General features: G+C 48.7%; 1 protein-coding gene across 1 annotated transcript in view; it reads left to right on the top strand.

The window, feature by feature from the left end:
- Positions 1-22,099, top strand: part of AUTS2 (activator of transcription and developmental regulator AUTS2) — a 1,108,719-nt gene that overhangs the window by 909,220 nt on the left and 177,400 nt on the right. The window lies entirely within an intron of this gene.

Here is a 22,099-nt window from a genome sequence, read left to right on the forward strand (position 1 = left end):
CCAGAAAGGGATGTGTCAGTACTGGGACCTGCAGACAGCGAAGGCTTCATTAAAACGCTCGCGGAGACCTGGACAGATGAGTGGTCTCCAGTTGGAGTTCTTTCCATCTTCCCCATCTGTTCGCTGCAGTTTTAATTAAATCTACTGAGATTATTTTTGGCCTTCTCCAAGAACAGAAAGCCAGCCTGTGCCAATGTCCACTCGTTTCTGTGCTTTACTGCCAGCCACTAATGAGCAGGCACATGGGGCATCGCCGCCTGTGTGCACCCCCTCCCTTTGCCAGCCATCATGAGTTGCTAATAGGGTAGGAACCAAAAGTGCCAAGCCCAGGCCTCTCCACCTTCTCCCGCCCGCACCCCCACCCTCAGCCCCACCTTGGTACTAAAGAAAGCCAGCTAATGAATGATTCCACTTGTGGTTAGCTAGCTAATGGAAATGACAGGCTTCAAATAACCTTAAAGCATGCAGCCCAATGCTTGTCTGTCTGATCAGGGCCCTTCTGCTGGCACCTGACACTTTCGATACCATAATGGCACTCACAAGCATTCTTTCTGAATGCTGTCATATAGCAAGACCTTTCTTCTCTTCGTTTGCTGGGAGGATGCCTGGCAAAGCTATTAAGTCTGTGATGGAAATGACAGTTAACTGCGGGCCTGTCAGTCCCACTTTGGAAGTCAGCACATCCTTATACCCATTAGGAGCGCATCATGGGAACTTCAGAAATAACCTGCCGTAATATACTGTTGGGTTGTTCCACGCCCGCTAACATACCACCCAACATGCTTGCTGACAGTCCTGCCTTGCCTCTCATTAAGGGTTCAGTTTGTTGATGTTTGGTAGATACTTTATTTTAAAATTTCATATTAGGGGTAGTAATTACTTGTGGAGAAAGACAGCATCGCAATCCCCAGTTAGTCAGTAGATCATCGTTCTTCATATATACGGTCAGTGCTTCATGGATTTAGAAGACTCCTGTTCGTTGGGTTTTTAAGAGAAACTGTGTCTTGGGATCCAGATCCCTAATTGGCCTCCTGGGTTTCCAAAGGGGACTGTGGGTAGATGTATGTTATTTTATTACCAGCTGAGTCTTCGGTCCCAAATTCAAGTCTAATCCCCTACTGGACTGCGAGTAAGCCTCAGTGACTCCTCTTGCCCCAAACTACAAGGCCTGGACTAGAGGCCAGCCTAGTGGCCTGCTCTCCTCTGGGCCCACTGAGATTTAAAAAAAAAAAAAAAAAGGCAAAGAGAGGGATCCAGGAGATCCAGAGGAGATGCTGCCCTTGTCTTATAACCACTCATTCCTCCCTCTACCACAGGGACCCTTCCATCTGTCCTTGAAGACGCCATCTTGTTCTTGGCCCATAGTAGCATTTCCATTTGGGGAGTGTTGAAGGGACATTATGGAACCTAACAGTTAGAAGGTTGGACTTACAGCTTTTAGAGTCTTGGTTCGTCTGTATATCCAGCGAAGCTATCTGTTGGGACACATGCTTCGCCTTCCAACTGGCAATTGAAAATTAAAGCCTTCCTGGTAACCACCAGGAAACGCCTCTCAGACTCACTGCCATACAGCAGCTCTCAAAACTTCTCTTGATAGAAACAATGTTTTAGAAAAATTCTATAAAGATATGCAGTCCTTTTCCTCTAGATTGGCATTTTTCTGAAATGTTTCCTAGAATAATTTTTCCATAAGTTATTAACAGATGTCTCTATGTTAGAGGCTTTTTAGAATTATTGAGTTAGAGGCGCCTGGCTGGCTCAATCTGTAGAGCGTGCAACTCTTGATCTCAGGGTTGTAAGTTCAAGCCCCACGTTGGGTGTACAGATTACTTAAAAATAAAATCTTTAGAATTATTGAGTTAAATTAAGCAAACTTAGTTGGGAGGGTGGGGTCAGGCATGGTAGTAGTATGCTGTGTTTACCAAACAGGTTTGACCTTAGAATACCTGCTAACATCTCATGGGTCTTTTGGACTGTGTAGTTTGGGAAATACTACGACACATCCTCTGGAGTAAGCCAAAGCACCGGAGAACCAGAGGGCTAACCTTCACTGCATTCTGCTTTGGGATGGCACGTAGCACCGTGAACTCTGCAGAGACTGTAACAGCCACGTGAAACTCATTGCCTGCACTTCTAAACGAATGTGGCAGAATATTACATTGCACGTTTGGGTGCTGTTTTCTTTATGTAGACCCTTGGGAGAAATAGCCCTCTGGTTGTAGGGTCAGGAATAGTTGCCTTCTCTGTATCTTGTGTCCCCCATGAACTGCACGAATGAGTAGATTTCCTTCTTCCCAGTGGCTGCTAGAAGCCTAGAGCCAGCTTTGGGGCCCTCTTGCTATGAGTAAGTGGCAAGTAGCTGGCAGACAAACCTCATTCTTATCGATACTATACCTACCTATTTTGTTTCTTTGTCCTTCTCATCTACCAGTAATTTTTCAAAGATTTTTCCTTTCATTATCTTGAAAGCTACCTTAACACCTTTTTGGTCCACAGCAGGCCAAATGATACACCACATTACCTATAGCTACCTAACTAAACTGGTATTGCCTTGTCTGAGGCCATTGGCACTTCGGGCCCATCGACAAGGTTCCTATGCGGTTGATGTACGACCCCAGCTGTGGCAGGAGTTAGTTACTTAGCTCAAGGGCATACAGTGTTTTTGACTCTGGAGACTTAAGCATGGCAGTCCTTGTTTTTCTGTTCCTCCAATCATTGGAGCCATGAAAACAATTCACTAAGCCATGTTTTCCATTTCTTCCCCCTCTCTGGCAAGCTCGTAAAATGGTTTTTTGTCCATGCATATTTTATCCCCAGTAGACCCCTAGTGGGATATGAAAATAATTTATAGAAGCTTCCCTACAGATTTAAAGGTGGAAAGGGCCTTCAGGCTCCTCTAGGCTAGGGCTGGCTGATAGATTTCAGGTGTGCTGTTGCTAGTCCATTAGGTGGCTGCCTGGAGGGCTGTGTTGAGAGCTCTGGGCCAAGAAGGAACGAAAGCTTGGATCGATTGGTGATGTCTGCCGTGAATACAGCATGAAGGAGAAGTATGAGCTCTGCACATTGTCTATCCCCACTGTCTCTTTTGACAGATGAGGTTACCTGAGATGAAGATCGCCCTAGAAATCAAGCATCCTCACGCTGAGTGCAGGACGCTTTTTACGCCATCTTGCCAAGATCATTCTTTTTCTTCCACCTATTCAGATAGTTAACTAGAGCACTGAAAAATTAAGCTACTGGTAGACTGGTCATTGAGTTAATTATGAAATAAAACACACACCCTCTTCTTCACTTCTTTTTCCAAGTTCTGATAGAGTTAAGAAATAAGAAATTTCATAGACCTCACCAAGCTGTTCTTGTCCACAGTTAGCTATATTATCTTCATTCCATTTTTTAAAAAAATAAAGCCTATCTGTTGCATTGAAACATACCCTCCGGTAAGTTATCTTCCCCTGGGTAATTCCTTGGTCAAGGATCCTGTTAGCCAAAACCAAACTAACAAACTTAAGACTCCTAAGGTATATTCTCTTTTCTTAGAAAAAAAAATATAAAGGAGGGACACTTTAGAAAAATCAGATTAAGCGACTTTGCTATCTCAATATGCAATGCTGATAAATGTCACATTAGCAAATATTAATCTTTCCAAATAATAATCCAGCCATAATTGAGATGAACAGTTTGGCTCTTAAGGATTTTTTTTCCCCTTGAAACAATGGAATTCCTTTCCCTAAGCAATTTGCTAATAAAAAATTGGTGCTGTCTTGTTTCTTCCTTTTTGCCTTCGCGCCTCAGAAATCAGGTTAGCAGTCTTGTTCCCATCTTTCCTGATGGAACATTCCATCACATCTTCATAAATGTTGGAGACATGAGTTTCAAGTGTCCAGAGATAGGATAGAATAGGTGCAATTAATAAATCATTTTTTCAGGCTTTGCCTCCAGTGGTCTGTAGACTGCTTTCTCCTGACATGAGTCAAGCTGTTTAATGTGATGGAATCTGTCTTGTAGGGCTTTCTCCATTCAGGCTTAAGTGATTGAATTCACGATTCCACCGATTTAGTGCCTCGTATGTCACTTTGTCAAGGAGACGTTTGGGGACCGCTTAGGTGGAAGATTGGCTGGAGCGGGAAGTGGGGGAGAACCTGCCCTAAGCCACCATTTCTCCCCTCTTCCAACGTGATTCGTAATTGGCCTGGAAGAAAGAAGCAGAAGTTATCTTCTGTGAAGTTGATGGGACCGCCTCTGAGATGCTTTCCTCCCAGATCCTGGGATCAGATCCCCCAAGGATCCGACCATTTCAGTGACGTGGCTGTCTAGAACACAGTGCCTGTGTTCACCGGCACTGGCTTGGTGGAGCCATACTTCTCTATAATGCATTGGGCTTAAAGAAAATTTCATCTTTCAGCCGCCAGCAGCCCAGCGCCAATTAAAGCGAACATACTTGACAGTTTTGTTCTTGCAAGCCCTCAAACAGTGGAGTTTCAGCGCTGGGAGCCGGCTGGGCTCATGTTGACCTTAAGCTATGCAGATGTGCCCCGCGCAGGAGCTCAGCTGCCTGCTGAATGGGAATGGGGTAGGTGCGTGCGCCCGGCATCATTGACATTCTGGGAGGGTGCTTCCTGCCTGTCTTCCCCCTCGCCCGGCGCCGCATTTCCTATTAGTTCTTCGGGAAGGAAGGCAGGTCAAAAAGGTGGATGAAGTAGGTCAGAAAGAGGGCAGTCTCTAATGGAGTGGGGGACGCCTACTTATTTGCTGGGAGGAATTCTCTCCTCTGGAAAAAAGGGTTCCAAATGAAGGCTTAGGCTCCCGGCCGTACCCCTGAAGGTGCTCGGGCCATCGGGGCTACACCTGCAGGTCTTCTGTTTGCCGACCTTCTGCTCTCTGGCCAAACACACCGGGCTCCCTGTAGAATTGCTTATGTTTTAATTGAAAAACAAATTTCTGCTTGAGAAAATGGGAACCCGAAAACCTCCAAGGCAGTGGGAGAGCAAACAGATGTTCCAGTGTCTGGGCCTAAAACAGGGGGTTTTATCTGCGATTAATACACGGCTGCGGAATCTGTGGATAAGCTCCAGGGAGCCCCGGGCTCCCGTGAACGTGTATTTAAAGTTTTGTTTATTTGTGCACTTGTACATTTGCCTCAGAAGAAGGTCCACAGCTTTCATCAGACTTTCAAGTAGGTCTGTAACAACAACAACGAAAGTCAAGATTCCCTGGACCGGCAAAGCGAAGTACGCACCAGCTGTCTTTAAGTCGCACCCTGTTTGTGACCCTCCCGCTACAGAGGTGGTCACCATCCCGACCCCCTTCTCCCCACCTACCCAGAGCTCTAACAGAGGTAGACCCCGAGTCCCAGGAACCTGTATTTTCATCCAGCAAAGGTTCAGGGAGCCTTCCACCATGTGTATAAAAGACTTTCCAATCACTTTTATTTCCTCTTTGTTCAGGCAATCTTTTGCTATGGTACGCCTGACTTCTTTTTTTTAAAGCCCTTATATTTTATGTTGTTCGTACGGTTCAAACGTGTCTGTCTTGAAGTTCCCCGTTCTGTATTTCATCCCATCGTTGAGGCAGGGCCCAAATTGAGCTTTGGCCTGTGTGTGACAACATTTGCTTTTACCCAGAATAACGCAACCACAATTCTGGAGCTCGTCCTACCCAACCCACGCCTTTGACCACGGAGGCTCACGATATTAAGTAGCTTTCTCAAAGTCACACACGTGGTTGTCCGTAGAGGTAATGCATTATGTTATTCTCTATTTTTATCGAAGAAGGGAAGGTCCTGAATTCATGGAATTTGACAAAGTTGGGGGTTTTCTTTATGGTTATCATTAAAAGAAGGCACAGTGTGGTGATGTGGAAATGGCACGAAAGTCCATCTTTTTGAGACCTGTATCCTTCCCCCACTTCTTCTTGCCTTTGCTCTGCCTTTCCCCTACCCACCCCAGCCCTCCTTATCAAGCAGAGTGTACAGAGCACCCCGGAGAGCCTGCAGAGGGCTTCCTCCCTGGTCCTCTAGACCCGCATCCCCAAGCTGTGCGACCACACGTAGAAAACACATAGATTTGTTTGCGTGCTCTTGCTTTAAATGCCCTAGTCTTCCCACCATGCTGCGCAAAGAAACAGGAAGGTCGGCAAAAGGGGAAAGAAAAAATACCCCTGATGTTCCCCCCCGGAGGGCAACTTGAGACTCGCCACTTCCCAGGATTCCAGGTGTAGACGCACCTTTTCATCTGGCAGAAAGCTCCAGTGCGCCTAGAATGGTGGGTTTTGTTAATGGATCGCCGTTGGTTTCCTTCTTCTTCATAGTTCCTCGTGGCTCTTAGAAGCCGCGTCTGTTTTGACTCGACCCGCTACGGGGACAGAGGTGTTTCCACAGAGAGCCCCTTCCTTACGACTAGGAACTCCGTTTACCTCTGTTCAAATTGTCCCACCATGTTGCTGCCTTAAAAAAAAAAAAAAAGTGTTGTATATATAACCTTGATTATGTCCCTATAAAGTGAATTCGTAACGACTCCCTCGTGAGCTTAGCAAAAGTATGTCTAGACAATTTTTTCTGGCTTTCCCTCCCAAACCTCTTTGGGTTAAAAATAGGGAAGGATTTGTTTTAATACAGTGTAGTACTGTATCTTTAACCTTTTGTCCAAACGCATACTGCCTGTTTAAGTTTTATGTAGGGAAAGCATGTAACTTATAAACCAGCTCGCTCAGACCTTGAGACGGTCCCCGGCCGGCCCTCTTGCTGCCAGCAGGTTAGCCAAGTCTCCAGAAGTGTTTTACAGGAAGCTTAGATGGAGGGAAGCACTTAATTATTATCCAAATTTTTCCCTTTAGTTAAGTCTTACGGTAAGATATCCCAGAGATTATATTTTTAGCAACCACTTTAAAGAGACTGGGGAGATTAATTTAAAATTGATAATCGCATGGCAGCACCACAGCTTAACAAGCTCAAGGTCTGCCTTGTGGAGCCGGCTGCTCTCAGGGGACTCCGGTTCAATTCTCTGTGCTGCCAGTTGAAATCAGAAATCACAACCGCAGTGATTAGCAGTGAATTCCCTGATCTCCATGCCCCAGGCAGACGGAGAGGGGGCCTATTTTCTCGGTAGCCGGTAGTTAACCCCTTCTTGGGAGAGGTGACAGGCAGGGGAAATGATTCATGGGTATGAGGTGGGGCCTGGTGATGTCTGTCCTCACAAAAACGGCCCAGACGGTTCTGAGCATCATCAGGTCCAGGAGCCACTGCTCTGGTGGGGGCAGTAACGGTGAATGGAGGCAGAAGGAGCCTCTCCGGCCACTGCCACCGCTGACACCTGTCCCCGCGTGGTTCAAAGGCCTCCAGAGGCCCCTGCTTCCCTGGCTGCTGGGCAGCTTTGTCAGGCTAGGAGAGCCTTTCTTTGTAGAAGGAAGCAGAACCGCCTGCTTTCTGCCCCTCTTCCAGCTTTCTGTCTTTAAAAAATGGCCTCTGGCTACCAAGTGGACGATTATGGATAGTAAGCAGTGTTAACGAGCTGCAAGATATCAGACACAAAAAAGAAAATATTTTCCCTGCGGGCCAAACAAAATTAATTTTAAAAATTAATGTAAACCACTAATGCTGCAAGTGCCTCCATTAAATTATAGGACTGTGACATGTACAATGCGATATTTTTTGCCATTGAATTTGTTATCTAAGAGGTGTTCATTGTTTGTTACGGTGTGAAAAGCTGTTTTCCTCCAGATAAGCTTGTTCATTAGTAAACTGGATCCCTGCCACCACCCCGTTTCTTTGCTCTGAAGCAATGCCTTGTAGCATAAATGCAGACAGCCGCTCGGCTTTTAATATCAGAAATGTAAATCAAAAGCGTCCAGCCTGGTTTTAAATGGCTTCAGTCTTTCTCAGGATGAAATCTGGGGGAAAAATTCTTCTCTCCGCTGCTTCTGACACCGCGGCTCTGGCAGACGGGCCCTGAAAGAGGCTGATAATTATTAAACAAAGTATCTTGTTTCCCACTGAGGTCTCGGGATCGTTCTGTCATTAGACTGGATTTATTTCTAGGGTTTCATTCACGCTGTGACAGTTTGGGATTGATAAATCCCGTGTTTTAATTTCAGGCAGAAATGAAACTGGTCAAATGCAATTTGGGAGGGAACAAGCCTTGATAAAATGGCTGTGCATCTTAATGCCGAGACACAGAGCCAGGATGAGGAAGGCGTCCTGGGGGGACACGCGGAGCCCTGGGCCGAAGCAGGCAGCCCAACAGAGCCAGGCTGGGAGGCCGTACAGACACAGGCCCCCAGGAAATCCACGTTGAGGGCGGGCCCGGAGGGCGTCCAAGAATGGCACGTCACTGTTCTGGGCATGTGAGCACTGGCCTCGCCCCTGAGGTCCCACGTCCCACTAGGCCAAGCCAGAGAGCCAGACTCCGGTCTGCCCTCGGATCCATAGCCATCACTCCAGACAGGTACACCCACCACGGCACTGGACGTAACCTTGGCCCAACTGCCCCCACGCCCCCAAAGAGCACGGAAGTTCTCCTTGCACCTCCACACCCTGCTTCTCAAAATGTTGAATAAGCTCAGCGTCTGATTTTTTTTTTTCCTTCACAGGGAAGCCAAAATTACTGACTCCTCTGATATTCTTTTTGGCTTCTATTTACTTACTTAGCAAATATCAAATTCAGCATAATTTCAAATCGGAGGGGTGCACCAGTAACCGGTGGAGAGCAGAGAGAAAACCTGATTAGCAGTAAAGCTCATTTCCATAGGAACAGGGTAGTTAAGATGCTATGTGAACAAGCCCTTGGAGAGCCCTGATCAGTCAGCTTTTGGGGGTCCCGCCAGGGGGCCGCCTGTCCCTGCCCTGGTGTGGAAACAGCTGGGCTAACACACAGGAAGGATGCCCTGTCCTCTGCTGGGCTCCGTGGCTTTCCATGGAACTCCTGGCACTCACCGTGCTCTGACTGTTCCGCAACGCAGGCGGGCGCCCGAGACACCAGCAAGAATGGTGTTCAGAGGCCCCTCCGCCTTCCAGACTCTCCATTTTATTAACAAGGAAACTGAGGGTCCTGGTAATGGCTTGCTGCTAAAAAAAAAAAAAAGCACAAACTAACTGACTCGTTCCAAGAGGCCCATCGGAAACTTGCTAAGGCTTCCAACTGGTCAGGCTAATCACACGTATTAAAGTAGGAGCTGATCTGCCATCACTAAGAAGACGCTATGTCCCGGTTTGCCTGGACAGTCCCGCTTCATGCATGGTATAGTTGTTAACAGCACCCCTTCCGCTCTTAAAAACACAAAACACCTCAGTTTGAATGTGACAAGATGTGGTCACCCTAGCCATCAGCCACAACCTAGCCAGTTCGTTTAAGGCCATTTATAAGCCTTAAATAGCCCCATGAATCAGAATTTTGCTTGGAAGGTATAGAATACAGACTGAACAAAACCAATGAAATCAAGTTCTAGAAAGTATAGAACAATACCACACAATTTTTGTATTTATGCACAGACATAGCAAAAGAATAAGTACCATACTACACATAATAAATAATCAAATAGTGATAGTATCACTCTGTGAAGAGGTATTAAAAATATATATTTCAGGGGCGCCTGGGTAGCGCAGTCGTTAAAGCGTCTGCCTTCGGCTCAGGGCGTGATCCCGGCGTACCGGGATCGAGTCCCACATCGGGCTCCTCCGCTGGGAGCCTGCTTCTTCCTCTCCCACTCCCCCTGCTTGTGTTCCCTCTCTCCTCCTCTATGCCTCCACTATGAGCCTGCTTCTTCCTCTCCCACTCCCCCTGCTTGTGTTCCCTCTCTAGCTGGCTGTCTCTATCCTGTCGAATAAATAAATAAAATCTTTAAAAAATATATATATATATATATATTTCAGTTGGGTGGAGGCTAAGTTTTTCTTACATATATTCTTATATTATCCTTCATTTTTTTGTAGGCAGAAATATTTCATAACCTAAAATAGTTTTCAAAACAATTATGATTAGGTCAGTGGGGGAATGGTTGCATTAAAGTATAAGAGAGTGTGTGTGTGTGTGTGTGTGTGTGTGTGTAGCAAAGGGGAAATTATATTTCGGGTCAAGCATTTCAAGAATCACTGTTGGCTTTTGGAGATGAGGCTGCAGGAATTAGGCTTTGCATTTTACCTTGGGGCGAACACGGACACCCAGGGGCTCCAGGAAATGGCGTGGTGTCACCAGCACAGGCGCCCGGCCCGGGACCTAGCACCTTCCAAACGGAGGCTTGCATCCTGCAATGGGACACGAAGAAGCTAGCTGTTTGCATTTCGAGTGAATTCACCTCCCGAGACTGCTGTTCAGCCACATTCAGTTTGCAGGTGGACAGTCACAGTTGTGTCCTTGAGGTCAGCATTTACCCGTAGGTTTTCATTATTCTTCTATTTCCTTCTCCCCCCAGCACTTGAAATAACTCTGATCCTCTCTCCCCACCGTTCCCAGTAAACAGATGGAGGTGCACAAAGAGGAAATGTGCAGTCTTAGTTAGGGGAAGCCTTCCAGTGGGGGTCAGGGGCCACAGGCGACACCCTAGCATCGGTTGGAGAACTTTGTGCTGGTCCAAAGAATCATGTCAACATCCGAGGGAATCCTCCTGGAATAATCTCGAGGAAGCTTTACTTGTGCCCAGGAGACTGCATTTTTAGGCTCGACCCTTCCCTGCAAACTCTATAACTGCATCTAGTCCTGATCTCAGAACTGTCTGGCTTCCAGAGACTGTGCTTCTAGGAGAAGAAAGGACATGCTTACCCTTTCCCCCATGACTTTTGATCTTTACAGTTGATGTATATTTTCAAGCATATTTCCAGAAATTCTGTCCCGAATAGATGTAGGTGTACTTCCAGCCATACTGACTGGCTTAGGAAAGCGGCCAGGGGTGAGTAAGATGGCCCCCAGAAAGAGAAGGGACATTCCACATGGGAATGAATTTTTCAAGAGGTAACCAGACCTGAGAAAAGAGAGGCATGAGAACATGAGGTCTGGACTGAGGACACATCTCATATCCATTGTGCCAACTGTTAGCACTCTTTCATGCGGGCGAGTGATCCTTGGCAAGCCAGTGATGATTTGGTTGGGGCATTTTACTTTTGGTTGTTTACATGGGGCTTGAACTCACAACCCCGAGATCCAGACCTGAGCTGAGATCAAGAATCGGACACTTGACCAACAGAGCCACATGGGCGCCCCATACTTTGGTGCACCTGGTATAGTGATCTGCGTACAGCCAGTAATGGATACGAGCCTCTCCACGGAGATAGCAACAGCTAACCTTTATTGAGGGCACACCGCACACCAGCCCTTTGGTACAACACATTATGTGGTTTTCTGCTCTTACTCCACAGTCACCTGTTAAAGCAGGTATCTGGATCAGCCATGTGAAATTGCCATTTTTGTAAGTCAAAACAGTCGAATATTGGCAACTTCACGTGCTTCAGTGTTAGTAACAATCTTCTGTATTTGTTTTGCAAACGCAGAAGTTCAGACGTGGAAACTCACTCAAAGTCGGGCCAGCTAGCAGGTGATGGAGCTGGGCCTGGAAGCAGGTGATCCAGCCGCAGACCTCGGCTCCGCCCTGCCTCATGCTGCCTCCTCCTTGGGCAGGTGTTTGTGGCCTAGGTGTTCACATCAGTCCTTCCACAGCTCGGCCAACATTGAAATCAAAGACGGCTGGTCCAATGAATCAAATGTTTCCTAGAGTCTTGGGTTATACTCATGATGCTCTGTTTAAAAAGAATGATATGTAGTGAGCACACCAGAAATCTGGAAGATGGAAAATCTCTCTTTACGATCTCTGCTCCTCTCTCCAGCAAAGAAAGAAATCGGTGTGGTGCCCACAGAGGTGTTCTCAGCAGGACCTGGCCCATTAAATGAAAGACTTCCATGCTGAGCCAATCAAGAGAGACCTGGACAAAAATCAGACTCTTTCCTGCCCTGGAAACCCATGCCTTGAATCTGTAATTCATCTGTTAAATCAAGTGTGCAGTCGGTGGTTTAGCACAGAGGGGGATGGCAGAGAAGGGAAGAGAGAGGGGCAGAAGCTGCGGCACTTGAATTTTCTAGCATCAGAGTGAAGTTAGGAAAAAGACGCGGGGCTGTGATAGCTTCTTGGACCTTATGTTTCCAGCAAAGAGAAACCAGCAGGAAAGATTTTTGAAAACTGATGAGCTGGTGGAGGCATTAGAACAATGGCGGAAGAGACAGGGACCCCAGGGGCTGAATAAAGCACAGTTCTGCTATTGCCTTTAAACAAGACTGAATAAAGTTTAGGGTTTTTTTTTTTTTTAAGGGACTTGTAGCCATTTTTAAACTTTCATTTTTCGTAATGTCACAGATAATCTTTTTATCTATTATCCACCGGCTCTTTTCGGAAAGACATCTACATCAGCTACTGCTGTACAGATCATGACTGTCTCTAGCGGGGAAAGCGGCTTGAGATGAAAGGTTATTCACTCCCTCTGCTTTCCCTGGCTTTGTTCTTGATTCTCGCACCGTTTTTTTTTATATCTGAATTTGGGTATTTCTGGAGTTTTTCTTTAGAAACGCTTCCATTCTGAGATCTAAGCGTATCCAGACTCCAGTCTGTGTAGCGGGGGTTACAAAGCTTATGTTCACCGAAAGTGAAGCATCCACTTTGAAACATTTGTCAGCTACCCCATGTCCTCCAGAATCCCCCTGGGGCATTTCCTACAGAGGCGGCACCGGTAGAAAGGTGGGCTCTCCCACAGCGGGGTCTCCCCGTTCCTGGCGCTGGCCTCCAGTGTTGGGGTGGGGGGTGGGGGCATGGCCTTTTAAGCATGCACTGCTAGGCCCAGCTGGGCAGTCGGCTCCTTCCAGCCGCAAGGATAAAGGGTCTGGGGGTGGATTTCCTTCTATCCCTCCCCCCGGGTAGGGACTTAGCAGACCTGAGCTCTCCCAGCGGGAGAAGTGGGGCCCTGTGTGGACAGAGCATGTTGGGAACCAGGCTGTCACCTGGGCTCACCGGAAGAGGGATCCGAAGCAAGCCCGTTGGTTTGCATAACCCCACTGGGGGGGAAAACGGCCTCCAAAGTCATGGAGCTATGACTGATAGTTTCTGTTCAGCTTCCATTCCTTAGCTCATCCCCCCAAGCTCTAGGGGGACTCTGGGAGGGCCCGGAGGGATTCTCGGGCCTGTGGGACCAAGCTTCTCACGGAAGCACCCTCCTCTTTCCTCCACCTTCTTCCTCCATTGCTCCCCACCAGAACATTCCCATCATTCCCTCCCACAGAGCCTAGAAACGTTTCTTTCCCTCTCCAGAAAGAGTGAGAACGGGCTGCAGAGGCAAGGCCCTCGGGACCACCACGATTTCCGTGGTCAAGCTGTGCACCGAACTTGGTCTCACACAGCTGCACTCAGGTTCATGTGACCTCACAGCACAGCGGCCAGGGGCTCGTTTGTGCATGTCTGTATCTACACGGCCCCTAACACAGGGGAACCCTGGACCCGTAGGAAGTAGCTAGAGGGCAGTTCTTGGTGGCTTTTGAGTGCCTCTCCCGGGAACTGCACTTACCCTCACGGAGGCCGGTGGGGGGCGGGGAGGGGGGCGATGCGGGGCTCACCTACCCCACAGGGCACTGGAGCCCGGAGAAGGTCCAAGCGATTTGCCAAGGTCACAGGGCTGGTGGCTGAGCGAGCCTCCCAACTTGGATCTTTCTGAGTGGAAATTGCTCGTTCTTACCGTCTCCTGCCTGCCTCAGTTGCCGGTTCTTTGGGGGCACACTGTTCCTTTATTTTAGGGACTCTTGAGCCATACCATAGTGAGGGTGCCTGCCGTGAGGATTTGTTTTCAAGAGAAAGGTAACACTGTTGGCCTAATAAGGTAATTTCTTCGTCCCTGAGCTTGTCTGTCCAGACCTTTGAGCCAGTCATCCTAGTTTTATATCTGTATGACCGAAAAAAAATTTCTGTGAAGTCATAAGTGTACTAGAGCCCTTATGACTAAATACATGAAAATATTCTCTGGGTGTGGAATGCTCCCAGTGCTGTGGCAGGAATGCAGAAATCGTTTCTGAGTTGTCAACCAAACGGAACAGATTTCCCGATTGTAACACACAGACACTGTCACTGTGAATATAAAACCCTCCCAGTAAGCAAACTAGTTCTGTACCATGTGGTTTTCCTGATTCGCTGCAGCTTTTCTGGGAGAGCTCCGTGAGTTTAGTTTCATCGTATAGGTAGTTGTGACACTTGTAGTAAGTAGAGCGCCTGCTGAAGTGCTTTTATTTAACTGGCTTCAGAGTTACAGGGAATGGTGGTTCATGTTTCCTTGCCCGGATTTACAGACCGACGTACGTTGGCGCCGCACACGGCAAATGCACGCCGAACTAACACTCATGTCCCGCCTGCCTCCAATCATGACTGCAGCGGGTGTCTCTGCTTCTCTAAGGCTCAGAAGGAAACAGTGCTAACACCTGCCCTGCCACCCCGCTGGCCTGGGGGAACTGTAGGAGTCGCAGGGCAAAAGAGAAAGAGTGAGTGCCCCCGGATGTGACCTTGTGCCGGGGGCTCACCGGATGTGGTATGCCAGACCCGATCTGCAGTGCCCATTTAGAAGCTTTCGCTTCAGAGGACATGCTGTCCCCCTTTGCCCGGGGGGGGGAGAAGGAGTTCTGAGAGCCACACCAGCCCACTCTTTCGCAGGAAGCCTTGCTCCCTGGCGACAGGATGACCCCCGCGTGTCCTTAAAGCACCCAGTGCCTTTGCTCCTGCTCCCGCCCCCCACCGCCTGCAGCCACTTTGTAGGCCACGCATGCTTGCAGACTGTTTGCCGGCGCCCTCTCACCCTGAGCTGGCTGCTGAGCAGATGATCCCACATCTGCACGTACTGCAGTTGGCGTGGCTCTCAAAGCTGCAGCCACCAAACATAGAAACAAACCTCTTGGCCTCCCGGGAGGTTCAAGGGTCCGTCCCTTCGTGGCTGAGCCCTCCAGAGGGATTCTAGTCTATAAAAATAAGAACAATTAAAAATGATGCGGGTTTCTGGGAGGCTGGGTGGCTCAGTCAGTTGAGCATCCGACTTTTTTTTTTTTTTTTAAGATTTTATTTATTTATTCGACAGGATAGAGACAGCCAGCGAGAGAGGGAACACAAGCAGGGGAGTGGGAGAGGAAGAAGCAGGCTCATAGCAGAAGAGCCTGATGTGGGACTCGATCCCATAACGCCGGGATCACGCCCTGAGCCGAAGGCAGACGCTTAACCGCTGTGCCACCCAGGCGCCCCTGAGCATCCGACTCTTGATTTCAGCTCAGGTGATGATCTCAGGGTCATGAGATCAAGCCCCGTGTCAGGGCTCTGTGCTCAACAGGGAGTCTGCTTGAGATTCTCTCCCTCTGCTCCTCCCCCTGCTCACGCGCTCTCTTTCTCTCTCTCTCTCTCTCTAAAATAAATCTTTAAAAAAAAAACAATGCAGGTTTCAAATGTAATACATAGCTCATTGGTAAAATTTAGAAAATTCAACACATAGTAAAAGATATCCACATAAGCCATCGAGCTAGCTTACGTATTTGTGTTTTTATTCAGTAGGAACCACTAAAGGAAGGGCAGAATCTTCTTTCTTCTCTGAACTTTTTGTAATGGGCCCTGTAGTAAGTTTAGGGACTTCATTTGGGAGCCAAGCTGCCTGGGTTTGAATCCAGTTCTGCCACTCGCTTGCTCTGTGACCTTGGACAGGTTTTTTGACATGTTTATAATTCCTATTTTCTCACCTGTAAAATAGAGGTAACAATACTTACTTTAGAGGGGTGCTCTGAGGCATTAACACAAATAAAGCACTAAGAATAATGCTTCCTGGGGTGCACTAAGCACCAAATAATCTAAGCCGGTAATATTTCTTTTTTTAAAAAACGTGTTTTATTAAATGAGAACATAGTATTTTACAAGTGAAGGACCTATGATTCCATGAAGACGTGGACTGAGACTGGCACATTACCCTCTCTGCCACCCGCTCCATCCTTATGCACCTGGGAAGAGTAGGCCTTGCCCAGAAACCTGCATTTGAACGATGTTCAGAGCTGAGCAACCTGCCTTACCATTCACATCAAGGCCAGATCCTAGTCTGGCGACTATGGCATCGGAGACCCATGTCCAGCACCATTGGAAGCACATCCCTTAATTAATGGAGATCATGGTGCCAGAGCTTCAACAAACCCTATATATTTTCAGCAACACTTTATTTTTCTCCCCAAGGTACAAAGTGCTGTTTGGTCCCCACCAAACCTAGGACAGCAAGTGAGGGACTGCTCTTCCCACTGAGTGGATGGGAAAGCTGAGTCCCTTGGGTGGGATTGGACTGCAGGTCCCCTCAGTGTCAGGGTCTCTCCACAGTAGCGTCTAGCTGCTTTTAAAGCTTCCCCATGACTCTGGGAAAAAATAGCAGAGTCCTTGCCTCAGAGCAGAAGGCCTTGGCCCACAGACCAGCAGGGCAGGCATGGCACACGACTGACCCAGCAACGCTCAATCCTGTGACCTCTAGCGCGGAGATGAACAGAAGATGGGGTCAGGCTAGTGATCTTACAGTTAGATGAGGAAAAAAAACAAAAACAAAAAACTGGCATGACCGAATCTACTCATACCCTCCCTAGCAGAGCTCTGACTGTGGCTGAGACCAATAGATCTCAAACGTGTGTGTACCAGAATCACCTGGAAGGCCTATAAGAATGCAGACTGTGGGCCCCACGCCCCTGAAGTTTCTGACTAGGTAGGTCTGAGGTTGGGTCCAAGGATTGGAATTTCTAACAAGTTCCCAGATGATGCTGGTCCAGGGACCAAACTTTGAGAACTTGTGCTTTGATAGCAGGCCTTGATCCTTGCTCAGGAATGTAACAGGATGGTTCAGATGCTGAACTCTGCAATTCAAATTCCAGACACGAGGCAGCCAGGCCAGAAGCCCTTCTTGACTTTGTGCCTTCATGGACCACAGAGAGAGACTTCAGCGAGAGCTTTCTGGTCCTGGGCCCAAGGAAAGCTCTCTGCAGCTTGCAGTGTCTGTCTACCCCCTTATGATACTTTCCTTCCATTTCTATGGCGGGAGGTTGCAAAGACCAGACTAGAGACAGCAGAATGGGTGCTAGGAGTGGGTGAGTGCAGTCACTTTGGTGAGGGACGAACATACCCAGAACCACCAAAAACAGGGTGGGCGGTAAGAATTACTGCTAGCTGCAGGCCTTAGAGCTGGTATTGAAGCAACCTCTTGTAGGGGCCTGGTGCTGTTTGCAAGTGTTGCCCTCTCAGCACAGCTCCTTGGTGAAGGCCGTGGAGGTGTTGTGGCTGCAGCTCAGCCAGTGGAGGGCTGGGTTTGCATGCCCACTGTCACTTATCAGCCCAGGGCCAAGGAGGGCTCTAACCGTGCCAAGCCTCAGTTCTTAATGTCGGGGATGGAGATGATGCGCTCTGACTTCACGGCTCTCTGGCTGCGGGTGACCCAGACTGCATGCGTTGGGTGCTGTGCTGTGCATGGCTGGGCATGTCTCCAAGGTCGGGGTACTCTGCAGGAATGCAGCCACAAGAGCAGCCTGGAGTTCTTGAGAAATGCTTGCGAGGAGGCCTGTGGCCAGCAGCTTTCCACCCAGTCACCTTCCCAAGTCACCGTGTCCCTTCATCTTCGGTTCCTCCTCTCTACCATGAGGTTAGAGCAAATACTTCATTCAGAATCCCTTCTGGCTGTAAATGGCTTGAGCCCATTGTCAACCGGAAGACGCAAATACAGACTGTGACGTCTAAAACCCCAAACAGCAAGGAGGGGTTCTCACAAACCAGCAGTCTGGATGGGTGGGGCGGTTTAGTGGTTCCAGGCACTGACGACCGCCCTGTCGCGCTGTCCCAAGCCTCAGATTGCCTCGGGGCCGCCCTGACACCCCAGGCCCCGTCCCTGCCTGTCCCTCCGGGGCCGGGATGCCGAGTAGTCCGAATGGGCGCGCACTCCACCTCGGCGGCCGCCAGACCCCGCGCCGGCACGCCCGGGCTCGCGCCGCAGCCAATCGGCGCGTGCACTGCGGGTGACCTCCCCTGGGCCTGGAATAAATTGTCAAGTTTCCCCTCCGCGGGTTTCACTCTTCCGGACTAATTAGGAGAGCCGGTCTTGAGCAGCGCCGAGGTCGCGGGCGGTGCGCGGGCCGGGGCCGGGGCCGGGGCAGGCGGGGGCCCGCGCACCGCGGCTAGACTGCCAGCGTCCGGAGTCGCCGCCAGCACCGCTTCCCGGGCGCTGTCCCCCTCGGCTGCTCGGCGACCGGGGCCGCGCCTTTGGAAGCCAGGACCCGGGAGAGGCCGGGCAGCGGGGACGCTGCGCGCCTGCTGCCCTAGGACCGTCGGCTCGGTCCCCCGCGGCCGCGACACAGCAAACGCCCCTGCCCGCGGACACCAGGGGCGCCTCTCCTGGACACCTTGAACTTGGGCGATCCAGAGACCGCTTTGGGTGGTTTTGTTTTTGCGTTGTCTTCAGCTCCGCTTTGGCTTTGGGATTCTCTGGCTACCTGGATACGCCTTTCCTTTGTGGGTAAGTCTCCCGTGGATCGCAGCACCGGTAACAGACCCCGGAGAGCATCAGCCTTTAAAATCCCCAGCCTGGAGTCGCCTGGGGCTGGAGAAGAGGACCCAACTCCTGACCACGTAAGGGCTCTCGGATTCTGCCTTTCCTCCGATGGGAAGAAATATCTCATGGCAGAATTTTCTTTAAGCACGATGTCTGATAGGGTTGGCAATCACTAACCAGGAAAATGAGTAGCAATTAGGAGTTCAGTAATAAATGGAAGTGTGTTGTCCTAATTGAGTGGAATTACTGACAGGTAATGGTAACACTGAATTCTTCAGTTTAATTAAGAGTTTATATAATTATAGTGCACTTTTTATTTCTTGGGGGAGCCATGGGGTAGGAATTAAATAACCAGTGTGAGGGTTAAGAAACCCATTTAATGGATAAATAATTAGTAAGTTGAAATATATGTGGGTGCCTTGCTCAAGTGATGTGACCTTAGATGAATTTCTGATAAAGGGACATGCCAGTTTGGACCAAGCAGGACTTTCTTTTGGCTGCCAATTCCTCTCTGATACAAATCGGAATGGCTTAGAAATTGTTAGGTCATCTCTGACAGTGGTGCCCTGACATGGGGTTGTTCCAAAGACATCAAAGCTCGGCACTCCCCTGCAGTGGGATTAGCCCTGATTCGTGCTTTCTGTCGCCGTGTTTTCCGCATTCCCCGAGAATGAAATGAGTGGGTCATTTGAGAGTGTTTTGCTGTCTGGGGTTTCTGTATCAAAAATCTCATGATTGAGCTGTTAAGCTGTTGTAAGTGTTGAGAGCTGAAGGTGCTGGGTGTGCGTCACTGAAGCAGCCCAAAGCAGAGTGAGTGTGTAGGTATGGAATTTGAGAACTAATCTGTAATTATGAAGATGTTATTTTCCTCTTTGGTGGTGTATTGTTTCCTTTGCTATAATGTTCTCACGAAATTGTTCCCCTTGTGGGAAGCAGTGAAACTGGAGAGAAATCCCTTCTCAGAGGATAATTTTCTTGTATTTTTTTGGTGTAGGTTTCTGGGAATCCTTTTAACCCTGCATTGGGATGTGTGTGTTTATTTCTGTAAGAATCTCCAGCAGATTTGGAAATCACTAGGTTTTGCGTATACCGGTAAATAATCACCGCTTCAAATAATAATATTTATTTGTACCTTGACTTCTTTTTCTTGCTGACGCACAGCCTAGGTTTTTCGGCAGGATGAGCGGGGGACTACGTGCTCTAGGAGCTCCCCTGCTGCAAAGTGGGCCCAGGGAGTGCCATTGAAGTTGCACCGCACTGCAGAAGAGACAGCAAGTGGCAGGGGGAGAGCAGTGCATCTTCGATACTGCGTGGGTTCTAAACTTTACAGAGCACTTTGGGAACTTATTCATAATCCCCTGGTGTTAATGAGAGAAAGCAGGTCTATATGTGTGCCTCCCAGCCTCAGCCCTTCCAGGTACCTAGAGTTTTAAGGACTTACCTTTACTCTGGTTTTTCCTTTGTCTCCCAGCCCTTTTTTGTCATTGTAGCCATGAAAATCTAACAAAACTGTTGAAAACACCTACACTGTGATCTTCCAGAACCACTTCCAGGCTCACTTTGGTGGATTGCTGCTCCCTTTTTGTGTTCTGCCCAAGGCACAGCGGACTCCTTTTATTTTTTGTGAAATTGTGCAATTGGGCAGATTTCCTGAAAACACAGCACAGGTAGAAATAAGAAACTTGTACCATTCAAGAATTAGAAATTGCCAAGTCTCAGAACTTTCCTAAGAGTTCATTATTAAACATCACAGCATCATGTTGTCCATTTCCCCTAAACGTTTGCAGTTCCTCCTGGCTGTTGATAGCTGTTAGAATAACTTGATGATGTCAGTAGAGGGGCAAGGATGGCTGTTCTCTGAGAAATGCTGCCCAGGTTTTGCTCACCCCAGGATTCTCTTTCTGACTAGTGGGTGTCTGGTGCGTTGCCATGAGCGTTGCCTCGCTCGATAACCTCTGTAAATCTGATTCCCAATTCCCTTTCTTCTTTTTGTGACCTGCTAGGAGCGTGTCACCCATGCATTTATTAAAATCAGCCTGCACAGATAGAAAAACCGAAAGACAAGTTATGGAGCTCCCAGAAAGTCAAAAACGGATTCCCACCTCCTAATGAAATGATCCAAGTTGGAAACAAGACACAGACTGGCCTGTAGGCTCTTTACACTTAGTTGGAGGACAAAAAGCATTGGAAAACATGGCAGACGTGACCCCTGCCTCTACATTTCTCTAGCGCCCTTCCCACTCAGTCTTCCCCGAATAGGCTACCTAGTGGGTATCAGTCAGCACTTGTCCCGTTGGTTGCGTCAGGTGGATTACTCACTTCTGCCCAGGTCCCGCCCTGCAGCCATGCTGTAACAATAGAGCATAGAAGAAAGTAACACTCAAGTTAGTCTTGGCCCCCCGCCAAGGGGATTAGCTACTCAAAGTGCCTGAAAGGCCTTGTTGAAACACACTCACCTGTGACCCAGTTCCTTGGCCTGGATCTCAAGGACAGGGTGATGTCTACCTTTTTGGACCTGTAAAGTGAGATCTCTTTCTCAATTTACGTTTGACCTGATGGCTCCCAGGGACTTCCCAGCATGGGATTAGAAGAGTGCTTCAAGGCCTCAGCATTGTGTAGGGGCTTGTTAGAAAGGCTGAAGCTCAGATTTGTCCCCTGATGTTTCCAGCCGGCATCTGCCTTTAACAAGATTCCCAGGTGATCTCTGCACGTTATGACTTCTCCCATGATGAAGACTCGGAGCCGGAGTCCAGCAAGCAGAATGTTTATTCAGGAGTGTCCTTAGGGTCAACACCCGTGAGAGTGGGAGGAAGGGCGTGGGAAGGACTAGGTAGAGGGAAGGGAAACGGGCAGGAAGGAATGGGTAGGTAGAGGGAGAAGGCGCAGCTGGAAGACAGGCCCGGGGACAGGCTCCTCTAACCACATGGGTTGCTCCAGAGCTAGACTGGCCTTCAGAGTTGTCCCCTGTGGGGCGGCAAGTCCTTCGTCAGATAGTGCCCACCACACACAGTGGAGTTGGGGAAGCACTGCTCTGGGCAGAGGTTCTCAAAATGTGGTTCCAGGGCAGCAGGACCCTGGGCACGGGGACTCGCCAGTAAAGCAGATTCCTGAGCCCCACCCCAGACCCACTGAGTCAGGAGCTGTGGGGGCGGTGCCCGCGGCCTGTGTTTGAACAAGTTCTCCAGGGGGAGCTGCGGGCTCAAGTTTGAGAACCACTGCTCTAAGGCAGCCTTTTTGTTTCCTTGTTTGTTTTGTTTCTTAATAACAGCTTTATTTTTTTAAGATTTTATTTATTTATATGAGAGAGAGAGAGTGCACGAGCAGGGAGAGAGGGAGAAGGAGAAGCAGACTCCCGCTGAGCAGGGAACCCGATGTGGGGCTCGATCCCAGGACCCCAGGATCATGACCTGAGCCACAGGCAGACACTTAACTGACTGAGCCACCCAGGTGCCCCCAATAACAGCTTTATTGAGTCACATTCTTTTTTTTTTTTTTAAGATTTTATTTTTAAGTAATCTCTACACCCAACATGGGGATTGAACCCACAACTCCGAA

This window comes from Ursus maritimus, unplaced genomic scaffold (genome assembly GCF_017311325.1).
Source record: "Ursus maritimus isolate PB19 unplaced genomic scaffold, ASM1731132v1 scaffold_2, whole genome shotgun sequence".
Classification (NCBI taxonomy): domain Eukaryota; kingdom Metazoa; phylum Chordata; class Mammalia; order Carnivora; family Ursidae; genus Ursus; species Ursus maritimus.